Source organism: Crocodylus siamensis, chromosome 2 (assembly GCF_052110815.1).
Source record: "Crocodylus siamensis isolate JL-2025a chromosome 2, ASM5211081v1, whole genome shotgun sequence".
Lineage (NCBI taxonomy): Eukaryota > Metazoa > Chordata > Crocodylia > Crocodylidae > Crocodylus > Crocodylus siamensis.
Window position 1 is genome coordinate 239,256,483 of NC_143396.1, and position 12,646 is coordinate 239,269,128.

A 12,646-nucleotide genomic window follows, 5' to 3' on the forward strand; every position below is an offset into this window, starting at 1 on the left:
GGGCAGACAGGAACAGCACAGCCTTGGGGCTGGGGTGAGTGGCTGGGGTTTTCCAGCTCCAGGGCTGTGCTGTGAATACATGCAGTTGTTCACTAGGTCAGGTTAACCCCTTGTAAACTGGGATAACCTTTATCAATCTAAAGTTAGTTGACCTTGGATGTGTTTACATATGAAATTAGTGCAATGCAATAAACTCCTGTGCATATTGCATCTTCATGTGCACCCAGGATCACAGCATGCCACAGAGTCACCCCAGGTGGCAGTGGGGCCAAGGAGTTAACCTGCCAGCCCAGAGCTGCTCCAACCTGGGTCAGTGTGCTGTGGAGGGGCTGGCTGGAGCATAATGGTGCTTCAGGATGGGGCTAGCTAGTAGGCAGTCCCCACACTGAAGCACCCTCATGCCCCAGCCAGCCCTGTTAGCCTCTACGTGTGTGTTGCCATGCACGAAAAAATTCTACTACAGAGTTAGTTTACTTCAACCTAATAGGGACATGTGTAGATGCTGAGGCTTTACCACAGAGCTAATTAGGCAGTTCCACAGAAAACATCTTGTGTAGATGCACCCCTTGTGAGGTGAACTTAGGTCTAGTGTGCTGTTTGGGGGGTGATTTAAACCCTATGATCATTTGCCTGACTAGGCATTTAGATCAGCCTAAGCTTAGTTAAGTCGATCTAAATGTAACAATTATAGGACATGTCTACATGAGATGCTTAATGAGCAGTAGGCTAAGTGTACTGCACATTACTGCACTCAGTAAAAACCATGCTAATGAACAGTAATATTAGTCTATTGTGCATTAAGCATTACACAAAAAGCAAGTGATCACACTAGCGCACATTATGGCAGCCTATTACACCTGTATTTAGTACTTGATTATACTACTATTAAATTTTAATGTGCAGTAGGCACTGCACATTAATGAACATGTAGATGCACTTGTACATACCTAGGCAGTTGTCATAGAATTACTGGTGTGTTGTAACTGCTTCCCCTCCTTTACCTGAATGGTAACTTGTTTGTGTGCCCTAAGATAATGCTATCACTGATGCTCACAAATGAGAATAAAGCGGCTTGTAAAACAAGTTCAATTTAACTATAATAAAAATTGGGTGCCTATTACCCTAGGTGTTTTGGAAAATCCCACTCTAAACTCTTACATTTCTTCAGTTGCTGGGATCAAAGCAATCATTTATGGATTATATTTATTTTTAGTGGGCTGTAATTAATGCATTTAATTCCATTAAATTAAGCACTTAAATACTTGTATGTTAAGGCAAACACGAACCTTTAAAAATATGCATGTATTCAAAATAACTAACAAGAAGTCGGAAAGAACAAAATACACATTTTAACAGCATAACTTTTTTCTGTGTGTATCCAAACCTGTAGAGTTGTGAGGATGCTGATGATACTAAATTGCAGGATTATCTAAATCTAGATTATTTGCTACTGTTTTTTTCAAGATTAAATGAATTCCTTTTCAGAGAAGCCACACACAGTCCTTATTAAAATTTACATTACTTGATGAAGCTCCACAGGTAATGAAGCTGAGCACATGTGTAGAGAGTTATTTCTTCCATAGCTGGGATCCTGTCCAATACTGCCAAGTAGGCAGACACATAGGCAGCTCTTAGATATAGTTTAGGGATTTAATCTGATGCAGATCCTGTCAACAAACCACAGAGGTGTGAGAAAACAACTGCGTCTTCCACTTAGATCCTGGAATAGAGGCTGTGGCAGGCTGCACTGCTGTCAAAAGTTCTGATCATGTCTGAGAGTGAACTCTATAAACCTAGTTTAATTTTCCATACACAGCTTAAAAGACAATATATCTCAGTTTTATGAGGACAGTCCTAGTTTTTATACCATGTTCTGCTGTGCTGACTGCTTTTTTCAGTTTGTGTGAAATGACCCAGCATTTCGTTTAATCAGCCAAAGTTTTAAAAATGTTTGTTCAGGTCATATTGCTGTATCAATGTAAAGGGTATCATTTTCAAGACCAAGGGTGCCTATACATGTGCTCTAGGGTACAGGGGAAATGAAAGTGTTTTAATTATAGTGTTTTTTGGGAGCTGCTCTGATTAATCTGTACGATATGTCATGTATTCAGCATCCCACATTTCAAAATGATGGCAGGGCACTTTAACTAAAGATTGTTCGACGAGCTTTAGTTAAAGTGCGCCCACCACCACTTTGAAATGTGGGGCAGTGAATCCATGAGATGCTGCAACTAGCTGCTATACAATACCACCCTTATAGGGACTGAATTTAGTGTGCTTTCTCAGAGGTATTGGTTGAGTTGTGGGATTTGGTATGGGAAGTCCAGATCCTCTCTTTAGCTCAAAACAGGATCTCAGGCTGTGCCATAACTCTATGTATGAGCACTTTTTGATCAGAAGAATCTATCTTTGGTTGTGTGCCTGAAGGGCTAAACTGTTGAATTTCGACTCCAAGTAACTTCACAGAATACCTCTGTAAATAGTCTGCAGGGGAAATCATAAATGTCAATTCTGCTTACAATTTCTAAAAAACATCTAGATCAATAGTAAATATATATTTAATGATATTTCTTTATTTAAACAATTATATTGAAGTTTCTCAGTAGCTCTGTCAAATCAGGAAAATAGTTTTCATTGCATATGGTTTCATTTTAACTGCAGGAAACCAATTTTAAGCTGGTTTTTCTTAACGAAATTGAACTGGACATCACTTGTAAATCTTCTAAATGTAGTAGACATTACTCAATTCCCCCAAATGCCTAAATGGATATTTAAAGGGTCCGCCATCATTAAAATAAAGGAACTCTGAATATTACTTTCCTAGTGGGTAGATGCTCATTCTCAGTGACTTCATCTATTAACAGACTAATGATGTCAGTTGAACTTTTTGTTTAGTTATATGAGCAAAGGTGAAAAAAATTGTCCCATAATTTCTCTCTCATACTCTTTCTCACACATGAGATACTCAGCAAGTGTAACTGAATGCTTTACTTTTGAAATCAAGGATGCACTAATGGTTTGTATGTACTGAAGAGATTATGCGTAGTCAGTAATTTAAAAATCCATTAAAAACAAAAGACAGAAACAAAGGATTGGGTTTGCATTTGAACAGCCACTGGGTTTAGTTCTTTTCTACAGTCAAGAACTTTGATGCTATTTCTTCTGGATTATAATGAGAGCGTTCCACAAGGTAACTTCACTGAATAAAGTAGCAAACCTTGCATCTGGGAGGAAGCGGTTTTAAAAAGTAAATAATTCAGAAATGCCCTGGAATCAAATTTTCTACATGATAAAATTATTTCAGACAAGATCAATTTAATGATTTATGGATTAATGGGAGGAACTGATGGTTCTTATACAGAAGATAAAATTATTTGGGGGATATTTATGATGAACAGTCAAGATTTCTTCTAAAAATAAAAATAAAAGTTGGCATCACCAGAGGTTATTAGTGACCAAAAAGATGTACTTCCCAGTGTAGGAATATACTAGTGATGTTTGTGAAAACAAAATACTTAGGAGGCCTAAGTGAAAGTTTCACAGATGGAAAGAAGTCAAAAGTTGCTGGCCACAGCCTTCCCCACCCAAGGTAAGCTGCCACGCACCAGAGCATGCATGGTACAGGCGCTGTGTTCCAGGCACAAGTAGCAGCGGCATAAGTTATACTGGTGCTACGTGTCCCTGGGGAACAAGCATTCCCGCTCATCTAAATGTGCTCTAGGAGTTTTTCTATTGAAATCAAATTAGCTCAAGATTTCACTCCAAGAGTGGAAACTTGAGGTTTTTCCCACATATTATCTGATTTCATGGTGCAGACTGGTACAATAAATGAACTTTCAGAGAAAATATTATTTAAAAGATTTTAATGTTGAAGTAGATCCTAGATAGTTTATGATTTCACAGGAATCGCAGCAACTAACATCAGAGGATCCGATAATCTTTTTAATGTGTTAAAAATGTATTACATTTTGCAGCATAGAAAAAATATATAATCTGGCCATTTTACTCTCTAAAAAAGGATTTCCTGTTGATGTCTGATCTCTGAATTCCCTCATCTGCCTCTTTGGGTATAGTCAGGTGTTCATCTGTAGCACTGCAAATTTTCTGAAGCTCCACAAACTGTGGCAAGAAATGAGTGTACAGGCATTCTTGTACCCAGTTTTCTGTAGTGTCTGGCAGGAGTATGTACTGCTGGTGCTCCACAGCCAGTGTGCAAAGATCCCAGAGTGCTTTGTGCGGGCCCGTATGTGTACAGGTCCCAGAAGATGGTCAAGCACCAAAGGACAACTGGCTGGCCACTGAGGGAACCCCTCTCGTCAGGGACTCTTCACCCACCTTGTGCGGTGAATGCAGAACCTGTTCACTTCACCTTGCCTCTCTGGGGTAGAAGCATTCAGGGTGCCAGGAAGATTTCCTGGAGCCCTGGTGGGAAGAAGTGAGGAGTACATCCTTCTGGAATGCTGGAGGATGAAGGCATGCCCTGTGGCACTTGGTCTAACTGGATAGGTATTACATGTGGCATTACTTGTTGCTTTGCCAGGAAGCTGCTGTTACAAAGAGTTAACATTTCTTCGTGAAACCCCCATGATTTGTCCAAGAAAAACTGCTTGAATGTGTGTATACTTGCTGTTTGCAATGCTCAAAGAGCATATTTCTCACTAGAAATATAATGCCTGTCAATAGCATTTTCTCCATTCCCCCTTCCTTTTGTTATCTTCTGGCCTTTTTCTTTCCACTAATTCCATACCTCTGCCTTCTCATCTTCTCTCTTCTTCCACTCTTTCCCTCTCTCTCCTTCTCACCACCCTCCCCAGGTACTCTTGCCAGTTCCTCTCTCCTCTCTGTGTTACTCCTGATTGCATTATAGATTAGGCTCATGTCAAGGGTTCTTGAAATACCATTTGTAGAAGACCTCACTCAACAATGCTTACTGCCATTACTTTCATGGGACAATGCAATTCAATTATCCACAGACTGTGTGGAGTAGTAGTGAGCACTGGGACTTGTACACACTACAGTTGCATCTACATGTGCAATTAGCACATAGCAATAAATGCTGATGCAGTTTGCACTGGAGTTTATTGCTCCCGGATGCAACATTTATGTGTGGGCCTGGGAGTATAGCATGCTGCTCTTCCCTGGCTCAGTGTGTTGCAAAGGAGATGGCTGGGGCACAAGGGCTAGCCAGCAGATAGCCCCTCAACTGTAGCACCCTCATGCCCCAGCTAGCCCCAGTCAGTGTCTACTTTGGCACACCAGATAACTCTGCCATAGGATAGTACTTATCCTGAACAGTAGTATTCTACAGCAGAGTTAATTAATTTACTGCACCCTAATGGTACATGGTGACACTTTACTGCAGACCTAATAAGTCAACTCTGCAGTAAAGCCCAAGTGTAGATGCATCCACTGTGGCCTTACATTTAATGATGAGTATCACCTGTGATTCTTGCATTCTTTTAGTGATGGTGGATACCTCACGGTGGTAAGGCAGCTAAAGAGGAAAAGAGGACTTTTTGTTCAATAAATACCTCTTTACAAAAGCTAGATATTAATTAGTTCTAAATGCCTATCAAATTACAAGATTATGTTCAAATTAACCCAAATTAAGTCATAATGATTAATGAAATTTCAAATACCAATAGAATGAATTATAATTAGACATTTTTTTAAAGTGACTGAGTTAAATTTCCCACAATAGGTTTTTCAGTATTAGTAGTAAATTATATGCATGTTTCAATTACATGGAAAAAGTAATAATCATGCTGAAAGTACTTTACCATGGAGGTTTGTTAAAGAAACTTAATCATGTATTTTGGAGCCAAGCAAGTGGTATTTCTAATATATTTTTGGACTATGAAATATAGACTAAGGACATTCCCTCAGTTATCAGAAAACTATTTTTTTTTCCAAGACCTCCACAATATGATCTTATATGGCCTTGAGTCACAGAACGTTAACATCCACTTTGCTTTTCCATGTTTGCTGACTTACAGCACTGATGGTGTCTGATGCTAAATCATGATATAATGAAGTGCTGAATTACTTTTTCCAATTTCTACTGAAAATGCACATTAATTAAGCATTGTTTTAAACTAAACTTCCTCAGGTCTAACTTGATCTAATTATTTCTATAAATTGAGGTGGATCCTGGTTTAAACAAAATTATTCTAAAGTATAGCTAGGTTACTTACAGTTTTTAGCTAAAATGGAAGGAAATAGCAAGAACGGGACTTCTGTTAGTAGTAAACTCAGTGTTACTGACCATTTTCATCTATGGCAAACACATCATCGCAACAGAAATGTTAATATTTTAAACTTAATTCTGAAAACAGTTTTGGTATGGGTAGATATCTGACCAAGTCCATCTGTTTTATATCTGATGCCAGTGCCTCTGTGCCTCTTTGGATGCTTCCCATTAATGGTGAGAGCACATTTAAATTAAATTCACATTCCCTTTTATCTAGGATGTTTATGCCATGAGGCTTCTGTTTGAAAACATTTACCATATTATTACATTTTCAAGAAAGGTGAATGTCCAGGTCAGGCTATTTTATTTTATTTATACCCAAAACAAAACTGAGTGTCCATTTGTTCACACAAGCAGAATTTGTCACCTCTTGAACATATTTATTGTTCCTTTTTTGGCTAGTTTCCCTAAATTGTTTCAGATTTTCCTGAGTGAACTATTGCTGTAACTTATCAAATCTTGTCATGCCCCAGTCAACTGGTCCAGGAATTCACTACTACCAGTAGTGCTAAATAATGTCTTTTGAAATTTTTGCTGACAGAGCAGTAGAACACAGATGCCTGCATATCATACTTTGCAAACAAACAAAACAATCTGCCAAAGCATCCAAGGTTTCTGGCTGCAACCTCCACATTAGTTTAAAAGTTAAGAGCAGTACTTTTTGTATGGTTGTGAAAGGAAAGAGCAAGTCTTTCAGTGAGAGCATGTAACTAACTCCAGACATATCCAATAGAGCTAGATTATCCTTCTCAAATAATAGACTGAAACAACACCAAACATTTGGCTTGGTGGAAGGAACCCCATTTTGAGAACTATGGCAATTGGTGTATTGTCTACCACAAAATTGTATTGTGGCATGTATAGGCATATACTTATTTTGGCTTAAGAATGACTTATTTTAAGAATGGCCTTTTTCTGTCAAGTATAAGAATGGCTTGTTTCTATCAAGTTTAAACAGTTTTTTTATTCAATTTAAGCCAGAAAAGTAAATCCACATGAGACCCACACTTTAAGTTTAAATATAGAAGATTTTGCACATAAGTGAGATCATCATTTTACTTTCAGCTTCTAATCCTCAATGATGCACACACAACCACCTAAGCAATAAAGTTTTTTGATATCTTACTCGCAACTCTTTCCAGTAATTTCTGGTGTGACGTGATCACACCATTCCCCTTGCTCAATGCTGAGCTTAAATGTTCAATCTATTTTATAAATTTTCTGTGCCTCAGTTTCCCAACATATGGAAACATTAATATTTATGTGTAAGAGTGTTTTCAAGACTCATTAATTACTTATTGTAAATGGTTGATTATTATTATTTGATGATTTATTATTGATAAATAGATACACATCACTTGGAAAATCCCAAAGAGCATTAATTGTGTTTTAATTTTAATTTCTTGCATGTTATAAATTTTAACATTTAATTTCACTTATGGATATCGAGACCTCTCCTCTTCTTCTCTTTTCAACCACTACAGGGCCTTCTGTCTGCCACAGAGGATGGGTAATGATACCTTGATAAACCCAGTCATGAGTCTACTCCAGTTATTACTCAAGAGTCACTCAATAATTCTAACTAGCATAGTCTCCTGCATTCTTGCTCCTTATTACTTCAGGCAAGAAAGTCATAACCTTCTAATTCATAGCTATCCAGGCAGACAGTCCTATATTTGCGCAGTATGCAGTATCATGAGTTCCTTTAAGGAAAGAATGATATACCCAGTCTTCAAGTTTTGAAAGAATGATTATTTATTTCTTTTAGTAAGAAAAGTCACAGCATAATTTCAGAAATTTCAAGTAACTTAACAGGATAAGACCAAATCATTAGCAGGTGGAAATCCACACAGTTTCACTGGCTTTAATGAAACTAAACTGATTATACCAGCTGAGGAACTGGTCTTTGGTACAGCAGAAATGCATATCATTGCTGGAAGTCATTCAGATGAAACTGTCTTGAATACAGTAAAAAAACAATTAAATATATAAAAATTAAAGTCATCTATATTTTTAATGTACCTCATTGTAGTTCATGATGTAAGGACCCCCATATGTTCTGTCTCATTAAAGCAACATTCTCTGTAGTGTAATGATGTAGTACACATGGAGTCAAATAGTACTTAATGTGATTTTCATTTTCATCTGTGTGTTTCATTACAGGGAATGGCTATCGCAATTTTTCACCTAAGTGTTACAAGGAAAAATAGGAGAAATGGTCTTAAATCAGATGATGCTTATGTTTCTATAATTTTATAATCCAACAAAGCAGGAAACTCTGGCTTGATTTACCTCAGAGATAAGAGCCAATGTTTTTACAGTTCCATCACAGGTTTAATTGCTGATTCTCTACTTGGATTGACATTGATGGACCCTTCTGGATACATAAAATCTTACTGACCCTTTGCAATTAGTCACCCATGCATATCTGATTGTAGAATTGTGGCCAATATATGGTTATATTATTGCAAAAGGCAGAAATTCAGTAAATTTAGATTGCTGCTGTTTGTAATGCATTTTCTTAAAGTAGGATAAGATTAAATTATCTTATTTAGTTTTATTTGACCAGAACCAGTTATAAAACTCGTTTTTCTCACCAATTACTTATTTAGCTATGGGGATGTTATTATTGTAATATAACCATAATGTTCGGTTGAATTCATCATTTTCTCTTCATATGCAAGGAAATACCTTGGTTACACACCGTCTAAATTCTGCAAGGTGCTCAGCATGTCTTGTGAGGTGTTCAACACATTGCAGGATGGGACCCAAATGGCTTGATTTATAGCAATTCTCTTATGTTGACAGGAAAAGTCATTGTGCATCAACTGAAAAGGAATCACAAGTTAATCCAGTAAGGCTAGTTTCAAAGTAAACTGCAACAAACCACATGAATATGTAAAACTGAGACATTTTCATGAAACATTTCATCTGCAGTAGTAATATCCTGTTCTCATTTGTATAAAGATTTTGCTCTTTGTCTCCTAAATTTATGAAGAGAGAGGACAAGCAAGCTTTTGAAAGAGTAAAAGGTTAAAAAATAGCCTATGAAATTAATTTTCTCCATTTAAGAAAAAACTTAGATACAATTTGATGTGGCAACAACCTCTAGAACATAAGCTTCTTGACCTTGCCCTTCCAATGACCCCAACTTTGACCTCAAGGGACACCCTCTCTAGGGATGAGAGGTATGTTATTACATGTTATTTCATTACAAGGCCCCTGCTGAGCAGAGATTGCCAAATGGGCTCAATTAAGTTGTTTCTTGTGATGTGGATTACTGTCTACTGGAGTGAATTGATACTAGTAAGCATATTTCATTTTCTTCAAGTTTGACTGGATATGAAAAGCATGTGCTCAATTCACTTCTGTAATGCTACAATATATGATTTATATCTAGATATAAAAACCATAACATAGAGTATACATACTACAGCCCCTCTTCACCACTTGCCCCTCAAAAAAGCCACATTGTCACATTCAAAAACTGCCTACCCAGATCTAGCCACACAAAGGTACCTTTAAACAAAATTATATCAAACAGCCATAGCTTTCTGATCGACATCAGCCTGTTATTTAATGTGGAGGATGAAGTTTAACAAAAGCCCAAACCCAACATAATATGCCTTCTAATTCTAGGAGTGATACAGGATGTTGTTTTACTGGAAGTTGTTGAAGCATAGATTGAACAGAGCCAGTTCATATAACTATATTGTCATTCATTTGTATTTGAACACTGGTAGGGGATGAGGTTTGAGGTGGAAGCTATATGTAGTACAGAAAATATACCATATAATTAGAGTACCCCAACTAAATTATCTGTATATAATAGATCTTTCCTTCCTGATTCAAATTTGTTTGAAATCAGTGACAAAACTCACTTGGCTCCTGTAGATTTTTGATCAAACCCTTAAAATGCAAAGGCCATATCAAAAAAGGTCAAAGGTCCACCAGGCCTTAGTTGGTCCATAGGGCTGGCACAGTAAAGTGCCCTGGTTTCTGTAGCCAGTGCTACACGAGGGAGTGACATTGCATCAGGGCCAGCCACCTTTGACTGCCTAAAGTGAATAACCAAGTACCAATTTACAGCCTATTTCCCTGAGGGTGACTAGGCAACTAAACAGGATGGAGCACCTGTACTATCAGGTATCCAACTCTCATAGGATTTGGGCCAGGTTTACTAAATTAATGGGGAAAATATATAAACACTTATCCAAATTGGGGCTGAGTTCAAAGTAATTAAAAAGTATTTATGATTCCACTGGAAATGATGCAAACATTTAAAATGATGTCAGTACATAACGAGGCTGAGTTTCTCACTGAGATTTATGACATGCTCATTGTTAAGCAGTAACAGTGCTCTTCATGTCACATTACAAAAGAGTGCAAACCTGGAATATCTGTTCACTACTGTTTGACACTTGTGCACTGCTCACCAAAGCCCCAGGTTTTTAAAAATCCATTTATTGCTGGAGCTGCATTGGTTGGGATAGAGATTATTCATTTTGAAGTACCATTGCAGCTGTAAGCATGGTAAAAGCTGTGAGAAATTAGTGTCTCCTTGCTGCTTATGAATAGCTCGTGTATGTTAACAGCTTACATTTGGAAATGTCCTTTGAATTTATTTATGGTGCAAATGGAAAAAAACAGAATTCCAAAATGGAATTAAGGGACTTGGAAGACAGAGTGGTCTGATAAACCTTTACAGCCGGAAACCTAAATTTGTGTCCTGGTTTAGATCACAAGTGAAAATGAGATGATAGTCTCCTACTACTAGAACTCTTTGTCCATGATTCATAGCCTTTGTTCAGGAGAAGCTATGGGCTGACTTAACAAAGATGTTGCAGATTAATATGAAGGAAAACTGGTAGAGCTGGGTTTAAACACCTTCTTGGCTAGATCATTTTGAAACAAAAGTCCTAAATTAATTCAGCAATTTTTGAAGAAAAATATGGCCACTCACAATTATACAGGCTTTCTGTAGGTGGTGGTAAGTGTTGCAGTTAGAGCAGTAGTTTTTAACCTTTTTTTCATTTATGGAGCCCTAAAATATTTTCAGTGGAAGTGTGGGTCCCTTTAAGTGTAGGTATTCATATACTTTTGATTGAGCAGACACTTTGATATAGTCAGCGGCCCCCCAGGGGGCTTGGCCACAGGTTGAAAACCACTGAGTTAGAGAATAACTACAGATAATTACAATCATTTAATTCAAAATACTGAGTCACTTCATGCAGAACATGAGTCATTTATCATTATTGACCTTAGCAGAAGCAAATTTACCCAAATCAATAACGGCTCCAGATATCCATTAGAGAAGTCAGTGATTGGTTACAAATTTTAGTCATTTAATATATACCTGTATTAATAAGGGAAAACCAGGTCTGGATGTTTTTGATTAATGAAGAAAGATTTTTTTTTATGGCACAGACAATTATATAAAATACAGTTGACCTTAATTCTCCTTTAATTTACAGTATAGAAAAACAGTTGTTTTGTTGAGTCATTTTAACTGCTGAAACCCAGGTAATTAAAAAGCAGTTATATGTATCACTGAAAAAGTTAAACTTTCTTAAACCTACACATTTTTTTGTTTATTCAAAAATTTAAGTGGTTGAATTTAGTCATAGACCAAGGGAGAATGGCTATGTCCCCCCTCTACTGGATGCATGAGACACTCACCCATTTTCAGAAGCTGGCTGATATTCAGATGGCAATAAATACTTGCATCCAAGCTTTCAAAAATGGCCACTGGTTTGGTATACCTCAATTTTGATTACTCACCTTCAAAAGTGTTGGGTGCCACTTTGTAACACAGGACATTGGGTGAGGTGGACCTATGGTTTAACCCAGTAAATGGCAGTTATTACGTTCTTAACATGGATTCAAGGGAAATGGAAGATAAAACTGGCCAAAATCATTTGGCACAGCAATCTGATATGGGCCATGAATTAATTATCAAGAAACCTTAAAAAAACATATCCTAGTTGGATATATCTATGGCTCTTAAACACTGATGCTCAGTTGAAAAGTGGTTGATTTTTCTCTCTCACTTCAGAATCTTTCATTTATCACCCTCCTCTTCCCTCCATATTAAACTGAGGGGGTCAAATCCAGACCTTCTTGAAGTCAACGCTCATGTCCAGATGAGCGCAGTTATGTGGTATGTAGCACTGCAAACACATTTGCAGCACCACCTACTGCACAGTCCGGTGTGCTCCATGCTGCAAGGGCACACTGCCTGAGCGAGCGCTGCTCCATTTTCTTTCCCCCCTGCAGGGGTAGAAAAGAACCACAGGGGGGACAAAGCAGCGCACACCCAGGCAGCATGCACTGCTTAAAAGTAGAGCCAGGCCACCCAGAGCCACGCTGCAGCTGCACGCCTGTCAGACCTGGATG